Genomic DNA, 23,406 nt, shown 5'->3' with positions numbered 1-23,406 from the left:
ACACACGCAAAGATGAAGCTCCTACTTAAAGACCTGGCTCAGATAGAAGAATTTGACTTTCAGGACAAATTTTTAAAACAGTATCCCCTGGGCAGTGCCAATATAGTCAAGAAACAGCTTTGAACGCATGATACTTGCAGACGTTACTTATAGTGCTAAATATAAAAAATGATGTCTTTCTAAATAAAAAAGAGCACTTATATTAAATCAATTTAAATTGACAGAACAACAGATGTGAAGCATATAAAACACATGAATTGAAATATGTATGTTGACTACAGTTATGAACTGTTTGCTGTGGTTTTTGAACAATCCCTCTGAATATTCCTGCTAGAGGATGTGTCCTATGTCCAAGGACCATTGGGAATCTTCTGCGACACAGTAACCAACAGACTTTGCTGAATGATTTCCTGCCAGTAGTTGTAAGTGGGCCATCAGACTAATTACTTTCACTTCTTTCACTAAACCCAAGAATCCACTGAAAGCTGGGCTGCGAAGGGGAGTTTACACAAATGCAGCACACTTAAGAACCACAGTTGGTATGGCACTGGAACTTTTCTTCTTTTTTTGAAGCGGACTCTTCATTTCCTTTCCATTAGTGCTGTCTAGATAATGAATCAATTACAAGATGATTGCAGAATTCCTATCACACAGAATATCAGATATTTACATCAAGAGTGCTGTGATGAAAAATACGTGCCAGAATCTCAGGTAGCATCAAGGAAGCTATCGTAGTCCCAGCAGAGCTATGAGACCTTGAGGTATTATCACTCAAACTAATATGTATGTTTTGATGCATTGCTTAATCCACTGAAATAGCACCAGGTGGAAATAGCATTTTCTTTACACTGATCCCCAAAAGTACAAAGTCTTTCTGACTTATGAAATCCCATAGTTCTATCAAAAAAAAACAAAAAGGCAAAAAAATAAAGGCTCACAACATACATCTAGCAAATGAAATCTTGGGCGAGAATGAGATTTGGAAAATAAATGCAAAGAGATGAGCAGCATGGTGGTCTGTTTGACAGACATTTGATATAAACATGGACGAGGGCAGCCCCTCATTTTCTGTGTGGACTACAGCAGAAGGAGATTGTACATTATAATTTTCTTACTTGTTTTCTCATTTTTTTACTTTCTTGCTAGAAGTGCAATGGAACTTGCATTCCCCAAGGCCCACAGAGCCTAGATTAGGATCTCCCGCTAACAGGAAGTCATCAAATGGAATGAACTTCTCACAGTCCTATCGTGGGCTGGCTAAAGGAGGGATGGACAGATGAGCTGTTGGCTGGATGAGGTGATGCTGGCTGGATGCCAGCTGCCCACCATCCTCAGCAGGATAGAGGAGAGGACACACAATGAAAGGCTCCTGGGTCCAGAGAAGGGCAGGAAGATGGCTCCCCAACTACTGTCATGGGCAAAACAGACTTGACTTGGGGAAATTAGTTTAATGTATTACCAATCAAACTAGAGGAGGATAATGAGAAATAAAACCAAATCTTAAACCACCTTCCTACCACCCCTTCCTTCTTCCTGGGCTTAACTCTGCTCCCAGTTTCTCTCCCTCCTCCCCTGCAGTAGTGCAGGGGGACAGGGAATGGGGGTCGTGGTCAATTCATCACGTTACTGCCACTCCCTTCCCCGCAGGCAAAGGGTCCCTCCCATGGGACAGTCCAACGCCAGTCCGTTCCATGGGGCGCAGCCCCCAGGCCCAGCCGGCCCCAGGGGGTCCCTGCAGGGTCCCTGGCCCAGGCTCCTCCCCACGGGGCCACGGGCGCTGCCGAGAGCTGCCCCAGCGCCGCTGCCCGTGGGTCACGGCTCCTGCGGGCACCCCCTGCCCCGGGGTCCGGCACAGGCTGCAGGGGGGACCTTTCCACCGTTACCCTCCATGGGCTGGGGGCACGGCCTGCCTCACCAGGGCTTCCCCCGCAGGTTCCTCCGGCGCCTCGAGCACCCCCTGCCCTGACCTGGGGGGCTGCAGGGCTGTTGCTCTCACATGTTCTCGCTCCTCTCTTCTGACTGCTGCTGCTGCTGGACAGTTTTCTCCCCCTTCCCAAACGTGTCACACAGCTACCACCATCGCTGGCGGGCTCAGCCATGCAGGGGCAGGTCCACCTTGGCACCGGCTCTACCAGACATGGGGGCAGCTTCTGGCAGCTTCTCACAGAAGCCACCCCCGTGGTCCCCCTGCTACCAAAACCCTGCTGTGCAAACCCAACACACAAGGCAAGGCTAGGAGGCTTTGTCATGACAAATAATCTAACATAAATTATTCCTCAAATTACTCCAAAGCTCTTGTATGTAGGCTCCACAGGCCCTTTTAGTTGTGCCCTCCCATTGAACACAAAGCTATCCCTAAGACTTTAATACTGCCGTGTCCCTTCCAAACTGATAGATCAGAGATGACTTTCTAGTCCTTATTTTTTTCCAGAGTGTCAGAGTCACAGAGGGAGCGCTCCAAAAACCAACAGGATGCTTTCAAATGGGACACTGAGTATTTAGTGCTAAGACATGTACTTTTAAAATGTTTGCCCTCAAAAATAAGAAAAAAGAGAAGGAAGCTTTCAAGTAAGTACTAAAAACTCAGCGTCCAAGACAAAAACTTTTAAAATGTTTGCCCTCAAAAATGTGGAAAAAAAAATATTTGTAAGGAAATGTTAAAAACCCAAAGACTTCTGAAGAACTGCATTTCAGTTCTGCACTGAATAACCTTGATGAAGCAAAATTCTCCATGTACCTAGAAAGGGAAAAAAAATTTTGTCAATTATTCTAATCCTGAGTTTAGCTTTTTGATTTTCCTTTCCTTTGGACTCTGAGCATTCACAAACCAGCTAATTATTTGAAATCTTGTTACTGTTGTGCCAGTGAGAATGGACACTTGCCCCAAAAAATACTGGTATAGTCTAACAATAATCTGAAATACTTCTGATTAATTATAGTCTATAAGGAAAGGGGAAAAAAAAAAGAGAAAAAAATTGCTTCTGTAACAAAATAGAGCATTGTAAAGTCTGAATAATTTGTTCAGAGGAATTATTCTTTCTTCTTCCTTCTGAAGGAATGCAAGCCAACTTTCAGAGTTATGCAACTACATCTCACTATTTACCACATCATTATAGTCCAGCATAATGGGGACGATGGTGATGACGACAAAAGGATCTTTCTGTATTTGAAAAGTGCCTCTCAGAATTCACAGTGTTCCTTTACCTACATGAGCTAGGTCCTGCTATTGCATAGATTTTCATACCTATGAAAAAATATAAAAATTCCCCCCACTGAGCTTTAAGGACTCCATCCCTCCCTCTTTAAAATTGATTAGAATTTGGGAAACATGGGATAAAATAACGATTGTTAAGGTAACACTAGAATTCAGTTTAATAGCTGGTTCTTTTTCTGGCTCATGCGACACTGACTGACTGCTTTCACAATATCCCCACAAACAGTAGGCAGGGATATTTTAGGTGGCTGCAAAAGCTTACTGAAAAATTGAGATGTTCTGCAATGGTTAGCCTGCTCCAGTATCCGTGTGCTTTGTTTAAAAAGAATCCTCAGTTTAGTAAATCTTTGTTTAACCAATGATACAGAAAATAACAATCTTGCCACTCAAACATCAACAAATGCTGAAATTGATATCTAGGTCCACTCAGACACCTTCAATATAGCTGCTGGTGTGCCAAATAATTAGGAACTATGGACTGCATGAGTGATTCAGGGCGCCGATACTGGTTTTCTCCTCTATCCGTACACTTACCTGGGAGAGTGTGGTGCTTCCGAAAGGCAATGCCCAGCTCCTGAGGTGAGTGCACCCCAAGAACATGGACCTCTGAAAATGTGATAGGAGCGACCTAGAGAATAGGAAATGCTGACTACAACAGACCATCTGAACCCTGGAGTTTACATGCCAGAGGCATGGCTCAGAGTCACAGCATCAGTCCAAGTGCCCCCACTCTAAGAGCAGGTCCTGTAACTGCCCTGTTACAGGGGTGTTTGACAGCCATCCGCCTATTCCATTGAAGGGGGGCCAGCGTGAGCCCAGAAATCCTAGCGAAAGAACAATCAACAAGGGGGATCTCCTCCAAAATATCCTTGTAGCTTGGGACACACTCCTAGGAGCAGTAACATGGTAAAACACAAAGCTAGCCAGAAAGCAGGTACCTCTGTGCCACGGCGACGTTACAAAGCTACCGCAATAGCACATACATGTACTAGCTGAGGTGCTTCAGGCATGGGTTTGGGCATATGTTACAGGACAAAATGCCCAAATAAAAGACAATGTTGCAGAATCCATTTTCACTACTCACACGGTATCAGAATTTCTTGGCAAAAAATACTATACCAGGAATTAGTTTACAAGAAACAGCACAGGCTACCCTTCTGTTTTCTCCTACTCCAGATTGCTTTCATTCTCTACGGGCCTCGGTTTTTTTCAGAAAACCAAAAAATGTAATAGCCACAATGGACTCCAATTCAGAAAAATAAGTATTTTTTCATTTGACTTTGGATTAGTTACACAATAGCTCCACTAGCTATAGATTCCATAACAGATTACCCTTGGTCTTAGTTCTGCCTCCCTTCCTCCTTCCCTCCAACGTTAACATCCTATCTCTGGCATCGCTACAGCTCGCTCCCAATGTCTGAGCTGTAAGTCAGACATCAAACGTTCAACAAACAAGGGAAGTCATCAAGTCATCCTACAACTTACTCTATGTTTCCATGATCTATTTGGAGCAGAAATCATCATCTGTTTTTTTCTTCCTCTTCATGACCAATTTCTCCTTCACCAAGGAGAGAAACTCCCTGCAGCACAGATACAGAAATGTAGTATCTGACTGTAACATAAAGTTTAGATCAAACTATGTGCATTAGATCCGTACCTACCAGCTATACGCGTGGATACAATTTGTGTAAAGCGTGTAAAAATTTTTTAAACATACTTCTTTCACATTTTGAACGACTTCAACATAACATTTCCTGCAATATTTCATTTTAAAATAGACCAGTAAAATTGTTTCTCAGTCATGTTTCTACAGATAACTACAAAAATATTACAAGATAGGCTTTCCCTTTTCACAGCTGTGTGAAGCCATAGCCTCTCTGATATATAATAAGATATATAATCTATAATAAAAAATAAAATCAGTAAAATAACGAGAAGTTGTAAAACTTAATTTTGTATTTTGGCACTAAGCAGAAACAATCCAGATTCTTCCTTCACATCTACAATTTATTCTGGAATTCACAAATGCTGACAAAAGTCAGCAGCACAGCAATGAAAGGAAATTGCTAAATGCATGCATGTATATTAACAGTTTTAATTTGGTTTCTTAAGAAAATCATGCTTATGTCTGTCAGTCTAAACCTTTTTAAATTTTTAATCCATTGATCAAGCTAAATCTAATCTTCTGATTTGTTTTCTCAGAAAAGAAATTCACAAAACTATGTCATTCCTGCAATGCTGTGCAAATCTGCAGGTGGGCACAAGGACAGACTGCCCTAGTACCAGAGCCGAGGGACATGGAGGGACAGCTCTTCTTGGTGAAATGTGAAGATCTAGCCCGCTCAGAACATGTTTCTTGCCAAGCTGGAAGATCTGACAAAGAGCATACAGCCTATGGAAGACAGTGGTGGCATGGTGGCCGTGAGGAGAAACCGGACAGGAAAGGGGAAAGAAAGGATGGCAGGTGTGTCGGGAAAAGTGCGGGGCATCTGAGACTGCAGTGGATGGGGGAAAGGAGGCAGATGTGGGGATTGTGAAGAGCATAGATTCCATATATTCATAAGAGAAAACCAATAAGCACATGACAGCTGGGTGGGGGGAGATCACTGGAAAGTCTTTAGTTCTGTTGCTTGGTGAACGAATTGCTGTGCAGACATTGCCAAGTGTACTTGCTTCTCACTAACGGATACAAGAGAGTAAGCAGGCTGTGTCCCTCTGTGATGCTGGCTCAAATATTTAGAGCAAATCATACAATTAGTTGTGTGTGAATAGTTTCTTGCTCCTGTGTAGAAATCTAGTGACTACAGGAGTCCGATCAGGTTTTAAAGTCTTGGTTCAAAGGGTCCTTTGGCAAGATCAGCTCTGAATTTTTAACCACAAAGCTATTAAATTTCACAAATGTTTGCATTTAAGACATTGTAGAAACAGCACAGAATGGCCATTTTGATTTGGTTAGAAGGTAACTGGGTGCAAAGATGACATTCTTATCTACCCTCCCATTGTGCAATCCTTTCTTTGGATTGCACAGGTTAGCAGTTCTATCACCTGTGCAGAAAATAAGTTATTCACATTTCATTCTTAGATGTTTCATTCATTTAATTGTGGAAACTTAACTTATTTTCTGGTAAGTAGAGGCTCTAGCCTTCATCTTTCGCTACGTACTGGCAAGGTCTGGCATGCGTGTATCATAAATACAAGTTCTGCAGTGCATAATAAATGGCAGCCAGGGCCAGAGTCCCATTTACAGTGAGACTGTGGTTAACCACAACAGTGAATGCTCTTCTGTCATTCCAGATCAGATAAGAAATGCTGTGGCTACGTAAAGCAAAAGACAGACCTAATAAAATTTGGATCAAATGGCTTACTAATTCTTCTGTAATGGCAATTGCAAGCTGGCTCTGGTAGTCCCCATTCTTTCTGCTCTGCTGGCACTCATGACCAGACCTCGTGCAGCTGAGCCCACCAACTCCTCTCTGCTCCCTGATACCTCTGCTTCCAGATCATCACTGCAGTATGTCACCTTCCCTTCCACAATCAGGCTTGGGCTAGTTATCTTTTTCTTTTTCTTCCCTTTTTCTTTGACTTTTCCTGAACTCAGACCCCTCCTCACCCGCAGTTAATTTTTCCGAGCCTTGGTCAGCCCCTCCTCACAGCTACTGCTCTTGGGACTGAAACTCCTTGCCTGCTATCTTTAGTAGCAAAGTGGGCTTTATTCTTGTATTTATTTACTTCTCCTTTAAACCCCTTTTCCACCGAGAAAAGAACTGTAGATTTTGTAGTATAAACGAAAATCAAGTCCCCAGTCTGTAAGAGCAACCTCTGATTTTAAGAAGTAGAAATACAGGTATGTTCTTATAAGTCTATTCAATGTATAATAATATATATTATTATATTGTTTAAGAATGTTTTCAGCTAACACAAATAAGTTGCTGAATTATCATAAATCTTAAGTTCTAGGGAAGTATTTACTGTTGCTATATTTATTCTAGGCAAATATTTACTGTTGCTACTTTCTTTGTCTTCAGACTTCAATGACTCAAATTTTATTTTTTTTTGCCAAACACATGAATGAAGAAAATTCTTTTCCTTATTCTAACTTCCCCAATCTAAATAGGAAAGCTATTTTGTAGATGGGTGAACAACACACAAGAGCACTCTGTATTGAAATACACAGTGAAGCTTCTATTGTTAGAAAGGCCTAAATATGGCTTGCAGAATAATCATTGAAAGGAAATACATTATCTGATAACTCAAGAATTCTGGCATGAAAATTATACATTGTAAATTTATTCCCATATGCTGTGAAGTTGTATCATGCTCCACTGAATTAATTTTTGTGAGGTTTGTTTTATTGTTTTGTGAGTCTGAAAATAATCCTCTGTTTTTGCAATGACAGTTATATTTCCTGAGTTTTCATACTTGTAAGACATTTACATATTTAACAATAAAATATACATATAGAGCCTTAAGAACATTAAGACTGACAAATAATCAGAACACTAAATTTCTGTAAATGCTGTAAACCAGAACAAACATTTTTTTCTCCAGTTGATATCGGTTAGGATCACCTCTTGTGAGATTACTTCGGGCTTAACAGATTTATACACAACTATTTTAACGGCAGTCGAACTGCTGAGGCCCTGATCTTACCACTGGTTGTGCAGTGATGGTCTCCTTTACCACCATGGCAAAGCTCATAGGAGGATCACACCGTTAAACAGTACCCATAAAAAGTTGCCACCAGACAATTTATATTAAGCATCAGTGTTTGAGACATTACTATTTTAAAACAGACTAGTTGTACGTGGGCAAAAAGACATGCAGACCACTGTTCAGGATTTGAATCATGGGTTGAGACAGCTGTCCAGTTCATCCTCTGAGCTCTAAACTAAAACTCGATCTCCTAGATAGAGGGTGCTGCGGTTCAAGGACACGCGCAGAAATACTACAGGAAATCTATACGGGGGTAGCTTCTTGCCACCTAATTGCTTGTCCCTGTGTCAAAACCAAGGCACAATTTTTGCTGAGTTGTCAGCCAAGTAGATGACGACAGGTTCAGAAACTAAATTATTGCGTGCTGCCCAAACCACACTGCCACCCTCCCACCTTCCGAAACACACTTCCAATATGTATTATTGATACACTCTTTGGAAAGACAGCTATTGATTAACTGAATAGATAATAAGATTAACGGTGAAACAGAATGATTTTGAGGGAGGTAATGCATTTGTCAAGAAGACACTCAGTGTATATATCAGCCACACCTCTGACAGTATTAATGAAGCTAGGAATCATCCTCCAATTGATACTGCAGGCAAGTATTACAATCTATAACAACTCTGGCACAGTGGGTGTGAAAAGTTAAGAAGGTCACAGAAAATAGATATAATTGACCCGGGTTTTTACTTCACAGAGTGAAAAGTTCATATACACATTTTGATAAAGACCCTGAAGGCCTTTATATAAACCAGATAGTAGATAAGTGATCCAAACCACAGATATCCAGTGCTGACACGACATAAGGTAATTACAGAAGTACTAAATGTCAAACTGTTTTACACTGTTCTTTTAGATAGTGATTGTTGCTGTAAATAAACCAATTTTTCAATACTAAAGGTCAGTAGGTCATAAAATTTTGTAACAGTGGTTTCTTACCGTCAGCCAAAACAGACGATAACAAAATCTCTCTTTTTTAAGCTAAGCAGAAATGAGCATCAAAAGGCGAAAGGACCTACAAATTATTCCAGCTCAGGAAAAGTCCTTGCTCCACTGCCCTACACCATTGTTGCAACCCCTGTTTGCTCGGAAGGGGGTTTATATCAGCAGGTCTTTAAACTGAGAACAGCAGTTCACATTGGAAATTAATTATGTAAATATGTGGGTTTACAGCAGTACAATTGACCGCAACAGATCTGTTTATTTCCACTTATGCTTCTACACATGGGCATTTTAGCTCATCGCCTGGCCTTGCAGCATGGGCTGCTGCTACAGCCATCAGAACAATACTTAAGTCCAGACAAATGAGTTAACCATAGTTCTTGCTGAATTTTAATGACACTTACATCTAAACAAGTAAGATTCTTCTATGTCTTTATGCAGTATTTCAGATTTAGCTATCAAACTACTAACCAGATCTGTAAGGTTGTCAGTCAATTTTTTTAAGTGCAGCACTGAAAATATAGCATGAACATCTATTTAGCTTTCCTTTTGTTTATGTGCTGTACCAACACATTTCTCACTGAACTGTACAGCTCTTGCCTTTAACGTTTTATATTATGCATGTTAATTGAGTACTTGTTTAAAGAATTTTCAAAAGCACATTGGCAAACGTGATTTAATTTACAAATCTTGCAAATTTGCAAGCTGTCTTTACAAACAGAAATATATTTTGGAGTACATTGTATGAGCTGAATAAATTTACCAGAACAAACTGATTATTTTTAGATCTACAGTATCTTTAAATGTATTTTTTTGTATTCTTTTTCAAAATGTTTCGCCATTTAAATGACTTTCAGTAGCTTCTTTATGTTGACCTATTTTGTTTTGATGCAGGCAATAAATTAAGCAAGCAGTAAATTAAGCTTCACTAATATTTGAAAATCACCTTTGAATAGCCATTTGCAAGGCTCACCGAGCTTCTTGTTTGCAAGCATTTATTATTAAATATGGGGGGTTTTCTGATATACTTGAATTCCAGTTAATCCAGTGAGACTTGTATCTTGCTTTCTTCAATATTAAAAAAAAACACTACAATGCCTGTGTGTCAGACTTCCTTTTAAGAAAGATTTGATTGCAAACACAAACAAAAAGCTTTTCTTCTTTTGTACTCCTTTATGATCTTCAAACAGGTTTCTGTGAAAAGGACTAATACTTTTTCAATTTTAAGCCATACTCACCTTTGCAGTTAGGAAAGACAAATATTAAAATTTCATGTTACAATAATTAATTTCTGATTGTAATGCTACAGTATAGCTTATGTTATGTTCTAATTATGCAAATATGCATTAGGGAGAATAACTTGGAAGAAAAATGCATTTGTTTAAACATTTTCATAATCACATTTGAAACTGTTGAGTGGTGGGGTCATATATAAAACAAAATGTACACAGATTTTAATATTGAACTCCAAGCCACTCCACTGCTCTTAGCAGAGCCATAAGAGTAAGATAATTGGTCTATAAGTAGAGCTGGTCTCAGAAATGTACCTTATTAAAAAATGTAAACAAAATAGGTACAGTCCATAGTATGAGACAGCAGCTAGTTGCGGCTGGGTGGTAAGCAGAGACAGAGAGAAAGATAGGAGAAAGCTTAGCCACAACGGAGTATTTTTACAACAACAAATGATGATTTAAGCAATCCAGTTACCAAAACCAAAAGAAACTTTTCCTGCCAAACAGAATTAACTTGAGATGCTCAGTTAATTCACTGGTTTACTCAGGACGTGAGCTTCTCTTTTTAAGCATTCATGTCTCTGGAAGTGATACCGATCTGAATGTGGCTGAATGGGATGTGGGCTTTCTGAATCTGCTGATGAAGAATCCAAGGTAATCCTGCCTTTTGTCCAGGTTGCCAGACTGCTGTCTGCAAGATCGACAGCCACATGACAGTGTTCTGCTGCCACAGTGGTTAAGTGCTGTCCAAGAACCTATGCATAAAAGAAAAATTTGATGGGCTAAATCTCTTTCTACTGACGATGCCAGAGACTCAAACTGACTACAGTACTAATGCAAGCATTTCAAAGGTCAAAAGCTCAGTCCAGCTTCATTCTATTACGTGATCAGAGTAAGACAAGCTGTCAGTAAGATATCTGCAGTTGCCTTTGACCAGTATTTAAAATAGTTTTGGCCTTAAACCTGTCCTGCAAGATGATTTAGTAACTGCCAGCACCATCCCTATAAATATGAGTATCCAAAGATAAACCGAGTTTCAGGATTTGCAAGAGATCATCACATCGATAATGGGTATCATCCAACATTTCTTAAGGAAGACCTTCCTCTTGCTAGTAATACTATCACCATTAGATAAAAACTGTTAGGTATCACTTTATTATCAGCTTCATCTGCCTCAAAAAGTGGAAAATTACGGTATCTTTATCTGATATGCTAGATATTGACACTAATGTAGAGGTAATTCACCAACCCCAGATTCATGTCTTGGAAGAATATACGTGATTGCTTTAATTTCTGGTTTACATAGGCTAATAGTCCTTAATTTATCTAAAATAATGCATTGACGGAATCTGTACATTTTTTAAATGTAAAATGGACTTTTAGTCAAGTCTTAATATTTTAGAAACAACAGGCTAGCTTGTAGCATCTTCCAAATGTAGTTGTATTATGGAGAGAAATGTGGATTGGTTCTCCATAGAAATGGCTATCTATTTTTTTTATATAATACTGGCGATGTACTACCTGGCTTCCAGCTTACTGTCTGTCTTTGTCCAGCTGTGTATTGCGTTTGCTTTCCTAGTGAACAGATTTGAAGGAGACAAGACTGACAAAATCAAAATATGTGCATCCTTACTATCTTTATTGATGGGTTACCATACCCAGTATATTTGATCATCTATCCTCTTTTCATTACAATGCTTATTAGCTCTACTCCCATCATTAGCTGATGAATTTATGGTACTTGTTGAAAAAAAAGTAATACAAAGCAGCTCTTGCTAATATAAGAAATGTTTACTGAAGCAATCAACCCTCCAAAATCTGTTAAAATTACCAGTATGAGTAATTGGCTTAAAGTATATGATTAGGCAGACTCCCTGTTTTCATTTAACCATTTCATTTAACATTTAGCCTGTCTGGTTCTAATTTTAAAACACCAGTTGTGAACTAAGCCAGTGATTTACAACAGCTACTCAAATACACTAACAGCAGAAAAATCCATCCAGCTAACTTTAAAAAACTCTGTAACTTAAAATTGGATCCTGTTATCATTCAGCTCAGGAGAAAAACTACTACTGGGTCAGTTGGTCCGAGCTCCTAGTGAGCAGAGCATGCATGCTAATATTTTGTTCTAAATTACAGTATTATTATGATTTGCACAAGAACAGTACCAAACACTTATCAGATTAGGACCAGCGTTTGCTGTGCATTGTATAAACTGTTATATTACAGAATTCCTTAGTACCTTGTTACACTGTTGTCTTATCTAAAAACCTCTTTGAAAATCCATGAACAATTGTCTTCAAAACGACACAGGACATAACCTTCAATGCCTAATATCTTTGAAGAACTCCTGCTACCAGTCATTCTGTGTATTCATCCAGAAGCTTCAAATTTATACAGAAAGAACAAGATGTTCACAATATGCAATTATTCTGTCTGTGCTTAAGAAAGACATTATACTTTTGCCTATATTTTACTCCCAAATCAGAAAAAAAATGACTTGAGCCTGAACTAGACAGTCCAGGTACTAAAGAAAAAGTGTACAAATGTATAAAATGTTTTAACAGCTACAAAACATAAATAAGAACCATATATGCTCTTGGAAAAAATAGAATCAAATTAACTATACAACAATGCATGTCAGCTTCACAAAGCACACCCACTGATGTTGAAATTTATATTACTTAAATATACATGCAAATACTAAATTCCCAAGTTGTTAGGGAGTATGATGTTGAGAGACATTCACCAATTTTAATTTCACATGTTCTTGCAACATAACCACTGCCTTTTGAGAAGTAGGGCCCTTAAAATCTGAGAAAAGATACCTAAGTGGTATATATGTAAAATTGGAGACAGCAGTACCAGCAGCTCTCAATACAATCACAGTATTATGAGCATATCAATATATACAGGTGCAATAAAAAGTGGATGCTTATGCCTGAAGGCACATTTTGCTACCTTTTCTGTTTAAGGGTGGGGAGGCTATAGGGCTTCTTAAGAAGCTCCTGGAGAAGATTTTATCCCTCCCCTTCCTGAGCTCACTGCCAGTTCCTCCAGCTATCCACATTTTACTAGAGCTGGTCTTTGCAAGTTTTGGCAGTTTTCAAAAGCAGCTGGATATCAGCAATCCTTAACCTAAATCTGAAAATTCATGCAAAGATGTACCAGCTTCTCCAAGAGGAGTATTTTCAGAATCACCATCTCCTTGGGCTGGCTTTGACAAAGATTCACAGGTGGCAGATTTCTTTGCGCTGAGTGCTCACAATCTAGACATTACTGGGCACATAGCTGAGATGTACTGCTTTGTACTATGCACCACTTTTGAAATATAAAAGACTTAATCAGTCTTAGGAACTGATTCCATAACAGCAGAATTTTCTCTCAGAAATCTTCCTATTTCCACTCTCCTCACCCACCTTGCACCAATGCCCTGGGTCAGAAGTGCAGACTTTTAAAATCGTATTCCTGAGATAAAGAGCTATAGAACCAGTTCCTGACTCTGCTGTCCACACAGTCTTACAGTAAAGAGAGGGCATTTTTAAGTTTGCTACTGAATGAGGAATCATGATAATTCTAGAGAAAAAAAAATACTATGAATTTTATTTTTAGATCTTTACTAACAATGGCAGTATTTCACAAACTGCACCTATTTTACTATTCTTGCTGCAAATACATGCAGTGGAGTTACGAACAGATCTATTTCTAGAAGAGGCAGTAATATCGTAACCAAGTGCTATAAAATACAAATGCTCATCTGTCAATAATTAAGAGACTGGCTCATTTTTCACTTGCATGAAGTCTGTGTGTATTTTCTTCTGGTTTTACATTAACAATTAAAAACGTAGAAATTTTGCTGCTTTGAATCATTCTACCCTCTCTGAATCACCTTTAGCTATCCACATTTTAATCCTCTGGATTCCAAGAATAGTACTCCTCAAGCTAATGCAAATTAAAGAAGAAACTGGGTAATTCTAGGAAACATAAGATGATTCTTCATTAAATCTACAAATACTTAAGTAAACTGGGTTTTAAGAAAAGAGCTCCTCGGTGCAGAAGCACCCTCTAATGGCTGGCTACTGACTGCTCTGAATAACAACTGGGAAAGCAATTTAATAGCTCCCCTAAAAAGGAAGGAAAACGGCTAAGATACAAGAGAAATAGAAATGTGAATATATATATATGCATACACACACATTCATATTTCACACACATTCTCTGTTGCATATCCTTAACGCAAAAAAGAGCAATATAAATCTGATAAGCTTTTTAAATTAGAGCCTGTATTTCCTTTTAAAACAATATTCTCAATTTAGTAGATTAAATAGCTTTTTATGTTTGCCCAGGTTTCAACCATTCTTCAAAACTTTACGATAAACAGAAACTGACTTTCCTATCTTATCTCAATTAACTTTTACAAAAGAAAACTAGTCCAAAAAGGCTTTTAGAAAAACGCTATACAGTCCAAATCATACAATAATTAATGCTGGAAGGAACTTGGAAGTCTTTGGGTCCAATGCCCTGCTCAGAGATGGCCAGCTCTTAAGTTAGATCCCAATAGTGGAATACCAAGTCAAAACAAAAAAAAAGTTACACTTTCTTTTGGTGCTAAAGCTGTACTAGAGATACTGGAAACGTAAACCATTTTTGCTGTCTAAAAATATGCCTTAATATCCCCCCCCCCCTTCTATTCTATGGCTTTGCAGATGATTTTTTTTTCCTGAAAATACCCAAACTCTGTTCATATAACTGCATTATTCTGCCTCCACACTAGAATCTGTACTTAGCATACAGTCTTTTATTAACTGTTAAGTACAATATCTCAGTGTTCATACAAAGCCAGTGGCAGATAGAGCAGTTAATAACATGAAAGTAATGAGGCTAACCGACCAACTTGCTTCTCAACATCACTTTTCAAATCTCTTTGGGCTAAATTTTCAGCCAGTGTGTGGGGAATTAGCCATAGAAATCCCATTAACGTTAATGAATGTTCCATGGTTAACTCCCCATGCTCTGTGCTGAAGATTTACCCCTATATCTCTAAAATAAATACGTGCAGATGCCAAAATTCTTTATATAGAGCCTGAAGAAATTAAGGACTCTATTCTCAAATAATTGATTTATGCACATGTATCTTTTCCCCCCATGGATCCTCCTCTACATATCAGAATGGGTGTAATGTCTGCATTATTCTCATTGAAAAGATTACCCAAAGTGTATGTTTACTGCATGAAGGCTGAGTTTTGTTAATTGTATATTTTATGAAAATAATATATATATAATCAGATTTGTCTCATAGTTACTGCATTGGTTGAACAGTATTCAACCTCGTTAAGAACAGAAGGCATTTCTACTTGCATTTCTGAAGAAAAGACAGTATTTAGGAAAGTCATTAGTCTGAAAGAGCTGGAAAGTATCCTGTATCCCTACAGAAAGACAAAATACAACTAGGGCTATATAAGCCACTACAAGCAGTGGCTAAGTCACCATTTAAAGATGATGGAGGATGTTTGTTACATCAACTAGGAAAATATGAGGCTGCAAAGAGCTTCCATGATCAAAACCAGAAGCTGCCCTCTGTTTTTGAAAAGTAGGGGGAGGGGAGCATATTTCCATCACCTTTACAACTCCCACTTGCAAGAATATACCCTTGCTATTTTTACAATTTTAATTTAGAAGCCTACTTGCCTAGATGAGCACATCATTTCAAGCTCCATGACGGCTTTAAAAAAAGTGCCAAAACAACTTCTTTGCCAAAGCTGTGCTTTGCTTTGGCAAAGCACTAAAATTCATGTTTATAAATTTTTGGCTTCACTGGTATTAAAGTACATGCATAAGTGGCTTTATTTATCTGAGGGCTGCAACTGCCCATAAAGACATTAAATGGCGTTGACCTTTTACTATACTGAGTCTCTCTGAGACTTCTGATGCTTTTCAGAGATGTCTCAATCCATTAAGTCAATGAACTGCTTAAAACCATATTCACTTGCTAAAATTTGGAAAATAAATGTTCAGTATCACTTTTTTTATACATGAAGATATACCTTACCTTCCTTAAAATGACTGTTCTTGGAGATCAGACTGGAATAGGTCAGGTACAACATCCAATTGTCTGCATCTTCCCTAGAAACAGTTTATTAGAGTGTTAGTGCTATACCCTCAAAGAGGACAGTCTACTTCCTCCCTGAATACAGAACCGAAAAATCATTTACATGGAGCCTGTGCAAAGTGTTTTACCTGAAAATAATATACCAGCTAAATGTAGAGGAAATGCCCTGAAATTATGCAGTGAAACCATATTTGAGAAAATTCACTCAGAAAAACCACAGTTCTTCTGGTGATACCTGGAGCTGCAGATGGCACATTTAGATAGAACTTTTAGCTTATGTGCAGACTCTTAAAATCATTTCTAGATCAAAGATTAAATGTATAGTCCTCCTAAGAACATTAAACTATGTGTCTATAAACCAATCCTCTTTCAATAGCAACACATTTAAACAGAGTCTCTCTTTCCATTGAAAGGTCTTTCATACGAGGCTCTCATAGCCAAGATAAAGAAGGGAATTTTTCTGGTAGCATTCTTCACAAAAATGCTTTCAGCTGGAAGTGGGGAATCTGGAATGAGGTAAGGTCAGGCTGGTGGGGGTGGGGAAGAGAATCAGTCATGTAAACAGGTTTTATATGGCATTTATTACAAACTCCCCTTATTTTCACTTGCTTCTTTGGAAATTAGCACAACCATGACTGGATTAATTCTCTGTGGGTTTCCCTCTGTACTATTATTGAGCAGTCATGGGAAAACTCAGCCAAATGAGTATGGCTCTAGTGAAGCCATACATCTAGGAGGAAAGGCAACCACCAGAACACAGTGTTTGTCTAAAAAAAGACATTCAAACAGATAGGGCACTTAAGCTGACCTCCCCGAAGTGATGTCCTCATACTTTAATTGAGCTGAATTTTTGACGTTTTATGTCACTCTAAATGAAAAGGAATAATTTTATAGATAAAGTCTGTTGGTTTTCTGGTTTTACAGACAGGCACATTCCTACCAATTCTTCAGGCAGCCTGTCATGTTTCATTCCTCACTGCACTGCATCGCATCTGAGCAGGTCTTGCATCCATACCTATGCGCTCTCCCCAGCTCCAAAACTATGTGGACTGGCTGAAACTTCTCTCTTCAAAGTGCTGTAAGGCAACCAGGAATGTCTCTTTTCAGCACCATGAGAAACACAGACATGACAGCAGCCACGTCTTTCTCACACCTACAGATCATGTGAAAATAAAAGGCGATGACTTTGGCATGCCTACTGCCATTCCAGCATTTCCTTCCCAATGGTTCACAGCTGGAGTTCTCTTTCCACTGCTGCATCTCCGCTGAGGGACACCACCCTGGTAAAGAGCAGCAGGGCTCTTTTGGGTTTGTCCAGTGGTTTTCTGAATGGTCTTCAACATCTCCTGGGAACCTGCCTCAAGACACCATACTCCAGCATCAAGGCACCTTCCAGGGGTTTATTCATAGCAGCTAAATTGCTGATACCTGTTCTCCTCTGACCTGCTCCTCTATTGATCTATCAGCTGGAGGGCTTAAGTATATTTGTCCATACTTGATGCTGCCCTGTAAAGTATTCTTTCCCATCAAAACTTCTGTTTGCATGGGGTAATGGGGGAAGGGGAGAGGGGATAGGCACTTTTGTCTTCCCAATACCGCTTAGGTAAGTTGAGCATTCTATTTATGAAACGTACCCACTGCTGCTGCATTTCACAGCAGCCTCCTCCCTAAAAGCATTAGAATTTTCCACAACAGTCCCAACAGTTGTTTCTCAATACTCAACTAGTTTGCAACTGACTGGCATCAAGCGAGTGTAATGAGCTTTCAGATGGTAATGGCAAAATGCCTGTTGGTGCTGCCAGGTACTCCTATCTATCTGTGGCAGCTCTGGAGCGAGTTCAGAGATGGACAGTGGCCTATGTTATGCTGAATTCTTGCTTCCACTACTGGTCATCCAAGTTGTGCATCACTACTCTGCTTCCCCACATACCTATCAGCAACTAGCTGATCTACTCCTGAAGCAGTGCTCCACCAAATAAAGCTGCTTCAAATAAATGTCCTGGGGAAGTAACTATTCATCTACCCACCCCTCCTCTTCATTAGCTGTATGGCCACAACTTCAAAAGCTTCATGAAATCATGGAGCCAAAACCATCTCTCTACATGACTACACATGCACGTGCACAATCTTAGTTACATTAATGATTATCATGATCTATGATACGAGCTCTGTGCTGCCTTACAGCAGTTCAAAATGGAATGGCAAATGGATGTAGGGAGACAGTACTCCAGGCACTGGCATATGAAAAAATGCATAAACACGCAAAAGAGCAATTGATCCTCAGTGTGGAACTGAGCAGCATAACACTGCACTCTAGGTCCTATCTCCAGGATACTCAGTGGTTAAATCACAGAAGTAGGTAACACAAAGTATGTCACACTACCATATTGAAGTTAGGAGGGGCATTTGATATAGCCAAGTTGCTCCACATGGAGTAAACAAACTATTCCCGTTCCCCTGAGTGCTCTCCATATCTGACAACACCTTTCTATACAGATCCTTAAGGATCATAAAAAGCCTGGTATACTTTTTTGTGCATCAATACACATTTTAGGGCTTTTTAAGGCAACTGATGGCAATGAAGTCTCATATCTGTCCTGGCCTTTGTCCTTTCCAAGGATTTCTTCATGAGACTTGTGGTATTTAGTAACCACATTCCTCATTTGTCAGCTGCCTTTCAGGATTGCAAAACACACACCTAAAAAATATTCCATTGCTCGATCACGCTAACACAAGTCATATTAATTAAGAATATGTTTGTGTAATTACATGGGAGAGGTGCTTTGCACAGCAGTTAAAGTACATGCAACATCTATAATAAGCAACCCTGTGTGTAAGATATTATTACAGAACAGGGTTCTTGGTCTGAAAGAAAGAAGTAATTTAAAAATTGATGCCAACTCTTTGGTGTTTTCTAGGTCACATAAATTGTTATTAGGACCTGATATATTTAAACAACAAAGCACATTAAATCATATTTTATCTGACTCAATAGGAACAATTATTCTATAGCATTTGCTGAATAAAGTCAAATACATGTCTTCAACAAGTTAATTAAAAATGTATCATTCACATGCAACAACCAGATCTGAATGGCTATTGCAAAATTTGGATTTTCTTTTGACCACTTTACCTAAAGGAATAAACATTGATACAATCAAATTTTCACATCTTAAAATTGCAATGATTAGTATAAAGCTAACTCTTATCACAGATCCAATAAACAGAGCGGCACACACTTTGTGATAAAAGATTTGCAGGCTAAAAAGAGTTATTAGCAGGACAGCCCAGCTGTCCTTAGGTGAGCAAGCTCCCTGTTTAATGCTTAAAACGGGTAGCAATACATAGAAATAATGTGCCTGTGCTCAGCAAAGCCATTTTTATGTTTTCTTGTAATTTTAATATCAAAGTATTCTAAAGCTCAATTATGCTTCATTAGTGAAACTGTGACTATCCCACTTAATTATTTTAATATCTCAGGATTAGACAAGGAATGCAGAATTTTGGTAAAGCAGACAACGAAGGAAACACATTGACTGTTCCAAGGAAAAAAAAGCTGCATTTCATGTTTTGAGCCAATCAACGATGAGCCACAGATATTGTATTACAGATGATTGCTTTAATCCTAAGGCATTTTAGGGTGTATTTGAAGTAACACAAGGGAAGCTTGTTTTGATGTATTCACAATATAAAGCTGCTAGGAGATGGCTCCTAGATTCACACAGAGTGAGTTAAGTTCTCTCTCCCCCTTTGAAACAAAAAAAAGACAAATACTTGCAAGCGGACTTAAAGCCAAAATAACACGACAATTTATCACACAGCTCTTTCCTGCAATATCCCTTTTCCTTCTGCATATCACAGAACCAGAACTACAGGCACACTCTCATTCATCCTATACTACAAACCTTTCATTTGCAGCTGCTAACTTCCCTGCACACTCCTCTTCCCCTTCACTGACTACAGAAACTTCAGAAACACAACTTTACACGAGGGCACCACCTAGTGTTTCCAATACCAATTTTCAATCCTCACACTAACCGCAACTTTCCTTCCGCTCACAGCTGATGAAAAATACAACTATTTAAATGAGTGCGTATTTCTTTCAAACAAGACTCATCTCATTCTCTGCCAGCTTGCATTTGTGTCTCACATAACCAAAATTACCAACAACACCACCTCTGCGAGCATATTCTTCATTTAGTTACCAGTTTTCATTTAAAAGAAACGTTTAGGTCCCAATGGATGACCTGTTTTATGATCAAAGTCAGTAAAATTGTCTCTAAAGCAGGATTTAACTAGTTGGTTAAGTGGAAATCAAGCTACACATATATGTATTTTAAACCATTATCCAAGAAAGTACATTTCCTGTAAAAATGTAAGTCTTGAAAAAATGTTTACTTAAAAGATTAAAGGCAGGCATTATCATATTAGAAAAATGCGTCATCCAGTGCTCAAGCTTGTCCTTTATTGTTACAGGCAGGCTGGCAGCCTTGCCATTAGAAGCATCAAACCATCTTACTATTTTTGCAAGTGTACTTAAAAGTTGTGAATAACTTTGCAAAACTTCACCTGTGTGAGCTGAAATTCAAATAAATCCTCAGTAGGTTGACTTTTCTTTTCTGGAAGTGGAAAGTGAAGTAACTTTGCAGCAGAAATGGTTCAGTTGCTTATAACTTTATTAATTTTTTCTTTAAAACAATTTTAAATTTTGCAGGGTAGATCTTTATCTCTGAAACCTACCCCCTACTATACCTAGGCTAGACCTTAAAAAAACCAAAATCTGGCCTTTGGTGGGGAAAACCACATTGTTCACAAATGCTCAGTAGAATAAAATAAATCAGTTTTAGCAAATAAGGTCCACAGAAGTTCCACTCCTACTTAGGATGCTCCAGTCTCCCAGTTCTCAGTGCTGATTAGGCAGTACCTAACCCCTGCATTTCAAATAAAAACACCCTATTGTTCCCATACAGGCTTAGTTCAATGCACACTACATACAGGGACCCAGAATAACCTTCCCAATTCTCTTGCCTCAGAAGCTGAAGGCAGAACAAGGACCCCAACCAGAGTTTCCGAGCCACCTTCTCTCCATTACAGGCACAGCTGATCCCAAGCACAGCTCCCAAGACAGTACTTAGACAGGTACATCCTGAAATGCTAGTGAAAGAAAGCACAGGTATGGTCTCTGTCCCTGAACCCTAGCTTAATTCTATGGTGGTTAAAGCAACCTGAGCCATATGAGAAAGGACCCCTTCAACATCTCACCTTCAACAACAGAAATTCTCTGCCCTTCTTGTAATACTGAATGACTTGCACTGCAGAAATTAGAGAATCATTGAATCGTTTAGGCTGGAAAAGACCTTTAAGCTCAAGTCCAACTGTTAACCCAGGACTTCCAAGTCCACCACTAAGCCATGTCCCTAAGCCCTGCATCTATGCGTATTTTAAATACTTCCAGGGATGGTGATTCCACAACCCCAGTTCCCTCAGCTGCTCCTCGTAAGACTTCCCATCCCATTAATCTCACCTGCTTTTCCCAGTCTCAATGGTTACTATTTCTCCTCCATCTCACATGCTCCTCCTCACAAATCTAGCCCTTGCTTTGGATGCAGTCCTTCTCTCCTACTCCTCCAGCTACTAATGTCTTCATCTCCTGTAAGCATTTGTGTCATTTATTTTCAAAAAATAGATCTTTTAAGTTGCTGGCTATACTCAAATATATATATACACACACACATATATGAGACAAAATCTGTAACAGAAAATTTTATCAAAAAATACCTACATTTTTCTCAGGTATTTACGAAGGATTCCACTGCATAGTATTTGAGGCCTCTCAGTGGTCCCACATTCCCTTGAGTCACCAGTATCATGAAAACACCAGTTTTCTAGAACATTCTTGTGCAGGTTTTTTGCACACGTTCTTTAAAAACCTTTTGCTAAAGTTTTTTAGCATTACACCTTCAAGGGAGCTCCAGGAATTCAAGTCAGTGGGTTAAGGGAGGCATGGAAAGGGGGAAATCAGGGGTGTATTTCATATGCAGGAGAGCACAAGGTCATTGCTAGTATTAAAAAATGATGCTGGGTAGTAATGGGCTTCATTACAGGAATCACAAAATTCCAGAACATAAAACCAGTTCAATTAGTTGCATTACCCTGTACCCCAGCTTGGTCTTTAGACTGTAAAACCTTCTCAACCTTAAGAATAACATTACCTTGGTCACTATGAGATAGCACAAACCTGATCATCAGCAACCGTGCTGCAACACCCAGATCCCCAGCACAGAGGGTCATGAGAATGGACCCTCTATAGAAAAAGCCAGAGCTGTTGACCTTCCTTCAGTTGTGCTAGTACAACTATTTGTAATGCCAAAAGAGAAAAGTTCAATTTAAAACCAGTTCAAGTCTCTGAACCAGTACATCAGGCAAACTTAAAAGTAGTTTACCAGCACAATTATGGTAGTGATGCAAGAACAAAACAAGAGCTGTGTCAGCTGGCAGGGCTGCCAAGAAGATGCCTCTTAAAATCACATTCTCAGGAGAGATATAATGTGAACCACCGATACCTGCAAGGTGTTTTCATCTGGAGACAGCTGGATACAACAGCTCCATGAGGAGAGGTTAACTCAGAGGGCGACTGGAACAGTCCTCCCGCTTCTCCCCAGCGGGGCAGCAGCAGTTGAGTGGGGGGCATTGCCAAGCCTAGCTCCTAGTGACTGCCTAAAAGCCTCGACTGGGCAGATGCAGTTTACCCCGAGACATCTGTTCTCATTCTTTTCCCCCACTGTTCACCCCCCGGACTGCGATACCACAGGTGTTGCAGTAAGAGCTTCTGAACAACCACAAGCCTGGTGCATTAAGAGAAACCAAAACCAGACACAGTTTACATTAATGCCAGGCTATAATCTGGGATGATTCAACTTGTTTTTATAAGCAGCAGAGGCTGGAGCAACTAGAGGCATCTCACAGTGAAATGTTCCTCACAAACTGAGCCATGCTTGCAGACTTTATTCTTGTGTTCTGCCCATTCTCTGTTCTCCACATAGCAGGAGGGGAAACAACCTTCTGTATGCTAGCTCCTCTGAGAGGGCAAGGCAGCAGCACAACAGCAAGCCCCAGGTATCTTGCACTGACAGGCAGGTAAAAAAAAGCTTTTTCTCCTCTTTTTTTCTTTCTGAAGAAAAGGAAGCTGGAGA

The 23,406-nt window shown here is 39.3% G+C and overlaps 1 protein-coding gene across 9 annotated transcripts in view; it reads right to left on the bottom strand.

Annotated features, from left to right (window-relative positions):
• WDPCP (WD repeat containing planar cell polarity effector) overlaps positions 1 to 23,406 on the bottom strand; it is a 157,565-nt gene that overhangs the window by 107,343 nt on the left and 26,816 nt on the right. The window contains exon 3 of one of the 9 annotated variants that reach the window (XM_080389570.1): positions 16,154 to 16,227. The exons of the other annotated variants lie outside the window; for them this stretch is intronic. The gene's annotated coding sequence lies outside the window, so the exon portion shown is untranslated. The remainder of the gene's footprint in view (positions 1 to 16,153; positions 16,228 to 23,406) is intronic. 9 annotated transcript variants of the gene reach the window in all.

The sequence above is a fragment of the Falco punctatus genome (genome assembly GCF_963210335.1).
Source record: "Falco punctatus genome assembly, chromosome: 5".
Lineage (NCBI taxonomy): Eukaryota > Metazoa > Chordata > Aves > Falconiformes > Falconidae > Falco > Falco punctatus.
Note: the sequence above shows the minus strand (reverse complement) of the source record. Positions and strands in the feature narration are given on the sequence as shown.